Raw genomic sequence first — 5018 nt, forward strand, 5'->3', positions numbered from 1 at the left:
CAGGTCATGATCTCAGGGTCCCTGGATCGAACCCCACATTGGGCTTCCTGCTGGGCCGGAGAGTCTGCTCCTCCCCCTCCCTACTCTGCTCCACTCCCCCCACTTGTTCTCGCTCTCTCACTCTCAAATAAATAAAATCTTAAAAAAAAAGAAGAACAGGCTTCTTTTCTACTGAGACTGCCATTAAGCAGATTTCTCTGTGCGTGAGGAGAGTTGCCCGTGTGGCCACCATGTTGCTTGGACCCTTAAGGTCAGCCACCATGGAGGAAGCATGCCACAGTCCTCTCCCTAATCTTTCTGGGACAGGCAATAATACCTTGCCCTTTCATCCTACATTTTCCAAGGATACAGCACTCTGGGAAGCACCTGTGAATTTTCCAAACTTTTTGGCAAATGTTACTGAAAGGTAAAGATGACAGAGCCTGGCTCAGTTTGAAAAGATGTAGGTTCTAGACTCACATCTTTCCTGTATCATTTCTTAGGAAATGTAGGTTTCAGAACTTTTTTTTTTCTGATTATAGAATGAATATACCCATTTTGGAAAACACAGAGAGGCATTAAGAAGAAATTAACCTGCCCCCTGAGAGAACCACTGTTTACATGTGCCAGCCTCGTCCACCATTCACCAATGCGTACCCCGTTACCCTTGTGCTGTGGGACCCCAGTATGTTGGGAAGATGTTCTTACTGTCTCCTTGCCAGTTTTTCACCTGGCAGGGTTTGGCATGGGGAAAGTGAGGGGCACTAATAGTGGTTACCACAACGGTGAGAAATGGGGTGATGGAAAGTGTGAGCAAAGTGTGCATTTAATGCATTTTGACTGTAGATGTGGTAAGACTAACTGTTGGCCTGGGGAAAAATTTGGTGGTAGCTAGGAGCTTCACCACCTAGAACGACAGTCCCTCACGTTTGACAAACATCGTCTTTCAAAGCCTTGTTTCCTCATTTGTACAGTGGGGAGACCTCTGTTTATACCAGATAAATTGTGTCAAGTTTCCTGCAAACTAGAAATGAAACAATTGGGGCGCCTGGGTGGCTCAGTCATTAAGCATCTGCCTTCAGCTCAGGTCATGATCCCAGGGTCCTGGGATCGAGTCCCGCATCGGGCTCCCTGCTCCGCGGGAAGCCTGCTTCTCCCTCTCCCACTCCCCCTGCTTGTGTTCCCTCTCTCGCTGTGTCTCTCTCTGTCAAATAAATAAATAAAACCTTTAAAAAAAATGAAACAATTATTTCAAAGCCTACTTATTGCAGCTTCCGCGGCCAGGGCCTTTACACCTTAACCATGGGTTCTACCCCTCTGCCTGACCAAGGTAGGCAGTGACCACCTGGTTTACCTTGATGGGCAGGGATGATGGGGATATAGAGAGGGAGAAGAGCTCAGGGTGAATCAGAGGCTATCCTGAGATTAGCTCTATCTCCTGATCACTGAAATAGTCCCTGAATTCTCTGCTCAGTCCTGGAAAGACATGGTCAAGGGGATAAATTGCTGGAATGGGACAGGCACCTCCAAGAAACAGTAGATATATTGACCAGGAGATGAGGGGATATTTTACGGAGCGACTACCCCTGTGCCGTTGGGAGGAGGGAATTGAATTGAAACTACCTTTGTGGGGAGTCTTGGTGGCTCAGGGGGCCCAGCGCCTGCCTTCAGCTCAGGTCATGATCCCAGGGTCCTGGGATCGAGCCCCACATCCGGCTCTCTGCTCAGTGGGGAATCTTCTTTTCCCTCTCCCTCTGCCCCTCCCCCTGCTCAAGCTCTCACTCTCTTGCTCTCCAAATAAACAAACTCTTTGAAAAAGAAAAAAAAGAAACTACCTTCATTTAGTCATCCCAGTTACTGCCTGTCATAAATGCCTGAGTTGGGGTTGGTCCTATGTGTGGGCCGAGGAACCGACCAGACTTGCAGCACTCAGGGGACTGGTTGAGGGGTGGCTGCATTTCAGTGAGACAGAGAAGCAGGGTTGTTCTCACTCAATAGCTATGTGGATTTGAACCCATTCCTCCCAGTTTGTCTACCTCTAGGGTTTTCAGACTTCCTACTGTTGACATTTATGGCCGAATCATTCTTAGTTTTGTGTGTGTGGGGGGGGTACGTTCCTGCCCACTGTAGGATGTTTAGCAATACCTGGGGGTTCTACTCACTAGGTGCTAGGAGCAATCCTCCCTCCCAGTTGTGACAGCCAAAAATTTCCTCAGACATTGCTATCCTGAGGGAAAAATTACCCCTGTCCTTGCCTTGTTGAGAAAAACGGAGTTATCCTGAAGGAGAACGAACTAACCAGAAGTCTTGAGCAGTAGTTGAGAGATGGCTTTAGGGACAGACAGTCTCTTTCAGGGGGTTGGGGGGCCAAACTCACTCCACATCAAGGCCTAGCTAAAACTCGGCTCACATTTCCTTAAATGTATTACCTTAGGTTTGACCTTTGACTCCAGTTACAGTTCTTTCACCATTGATCTGGCCCAAACACTTAGACTCTCTGAAACCTCTCTGTGTGCCCCTTCCTGTCTTCCTTGGTTCCAGGCGAGTTTCCTGCATCTCTGGAGGGTAGAAATGGGATGTGGGTCTCTCTGAGCTAAAATCAGGGTGTCTGGAGGGTGGTATTCCTTTTTGGAAGTTCTAGGGGAGAATCCATTCCCTTGCTCTTCCCAGTTTCTAGGGGCTGCCCACACTTCTTGGTTCACGGCCCCCTTCCTCCTTTTTCAAAGCCGGTGGCAAGCATATTCCCTAGCCATGCCTCCCTCTCTCGAGCCACAGCTAGCCAAGTTTCTCTGCTTTTAAGGAGCACCGTGATTAGATTGGGCCCATCTGGATAATCCAGGCTAGTCTCCCCATCTTGAAGTCCTTACTTTAATCACATCAGCACAGCTGATTGGCCGTGTAACGTTTTGTCACAGGTCCTAGGTATCAGGGCCCTCGTTCCGCCCACCACAGCTGGGCCACCTGCCTGGCCTCTAGCAACATCACTCCAGCTCGGTGTCCCCATTCTGAGGGGTGCAGGTCGTGAGCTCAGGGGTTTCAGAAGGTAATGTCACTAGGCCCAATACCAGCCGTTTAGCACCCATGATTATTACCAGGCAGCATGGAGTCTACCTCGAGGCTTCAGGCGCCTAGAGCTGAGTGTTGTCGCTTCCATCAGCCTCCTCCAGTCCCTTTCCTCTGGCTGTCCCAGAAACATAAGCCTCCGGGCCTGACTCCCTAGGAGGAGGGCGTAAAGCTAGGGCAAGTCCCCTCTTTCTCTCTCTCTCCACCACCCATCATGGCCCAGAGGGCTCTGCACCAACCCATATAGCCTCCTGTTGGCAAACACCGTGCAGAGAGGGGGCACCAGTGCTCAGGCCACATTCACGCAAGTGGCCTGATGCCCCTGCTGTTTCTGCTCAGCACAAGACACCCAGGGCTGGGCACAGGCTTCTGAAAAATGTGGATAACCGGGAGAGAGCGCACAATGGCTCACTGAATCCTCACAACAACCCTGCGAAGTACGTGCTGCCACCACTTCTTACCGGCAAGGAAACTGAGGCGGCAGTATTTCGTGACTTGCCAGTAAGTGGGAGCAATGGGATTCACGGCCAGGCAGGCTGGCTCCGAGCCTGTGCCTGGCCCCCGAGGCTACGCGCCTCCTCTGTCAGGAGACCGGCAGGCTCTGCTGGCAATGGGAGTGCTTTCTCCTACCTAGATGTGCACTTTTAAAAAGCACAATGAGGGACGCCTGGGTGGCTCCGCAGGCTAAGCGTCTGCCTTCAGCTCAGGTCATGATCCTGGGGTCCCGGGATCGAGCCCCACATCGGGCTCCCTGCTCAGCAGGGAATCTGCTTCTCCCTCTGCACCTCACCCCGCTCATGCTCACTCTCTCTCTCTAATATTAAGTTAAAAAAAAAAATAAAAAGCACAGAGAGATGCACTCACTCTGGCAGCACATATTCTCAAACTGGAATGATAGAGAAGAATAGCATGGCCCCTGCACAAGGATGACACTCAAATTCGTGAAGCATTCCTAATTTTTTTAAAAAGATAAAACCCGAGAGGAGTACCTTGTGCAACATAAGGAGGCATGCACCCGACCAACGGAGGTGGATTTGGGTTGGAAGCCCGAATAAGGTAAAGGTATGCTCAGGTTCTTCTGTTTACTGGCTGAGGGGCTTTAAGCAAATAACCCACCACCTCTGAGCCTCAACCTCTTCACCCACGGAACAGGGGTGACAGTAACCATACCGTGCTCACAGGGGTGTGGCGGATCAAATGAGATAAGGAAGGTGAAATGATCTGGTGTAAGTTATTATTACGGTTCGAGCGTGGGCTTCACACTTGTTGGGAGTGAATTTGGGACCGAGACCTTACCGGTCCCCACATCACACAACCAGGCAGCACCTATTCCTTTGGCACAGAATGCCAGCTCTCTTTTTTCATGCCCTGCCACCCCCGAGGCTCTTGCTGGAACCTCTGCAACTGTCTTCAGCGGGCACACTGCCTCCATTCCTGCCCCTTCCACCCCTCCCCCATTAGCCTTACTGAGACCCACCCCTGCTGTGAACCCCAAGTTGCAACCTTCTATGGCCTGGGTCTGGAGGGTGCCACAGATGAGCCAAGCCAGGTGGGGCAGGTATGCAGACACGTGAGCTGCACCCTACGGGGCTCTTGCCGAAAAGGGACTCAGCTACTCCATTCCTGCAGATTGTCTCCATGAGGCCACATCCTCCTATGTTTAAGGAGAAGCTGGAAATCTGGGTAGTATGTGAAATGTAGGTCCTTATTTTTAAAAGTTGGCTCAAATTAAACACACACACTATACAGGCCAAACAAAAGCCATCTGCAAGCTAAACGTAATCAGCCAGTTTTTTACTTTGGTGTACAGGCTAAATCCCAAATCATGAACATGGCATTCTAGGCTCAGATTCAGCAATGACCTACCTTTCCAATTGTCTCTTCCTCTCACTTGGGCCTTCGGCTAGCCAAGAGGAGTTGTGGCTCCTGGGACGCCCGAGGCACCTCTCTGCCCCATGCACCTCCGCTCTGCTGGC

At 50.8% G+C, this 5018-nt stretch overlaps 1 non-coding gene across 1 annotated transcript; it reads left to right on the top strand.

Annotated features, from left to right (window-relative positions):
* The first annotated feature begins 3898 nt into the window (after positions 1-3898).
* LOC118001680 lies at positions 3899-4003 on the top strand. The gene has a single exon (XR_004676789.1). It is a non-coding gene; the product is annotated as a U6 spliceosomal RNA (small nuclear RNA).
* The last annotated feature ends 1015 nt before the right edge of the window (positions 4004-5018 follow it).

The sequence above is a fragment of the Mirounga leonina genome, unplaced genomic scaffold (assembly GCF_011800145.1).
Source record: "Mirounga leonina isolate KUSES-001 unplaced genomic scaffold, KU_Mleo_1.0 Mir_53, whole genome shotgun sequence".
In the NCBI taxonomy this organism is placed as follows: domain Eukaryota; kingdom Metazoa; phylum Chordata; class Mammalia; order Carnivora; family Phocidae; genus Mirounga; species Mirounga leonina.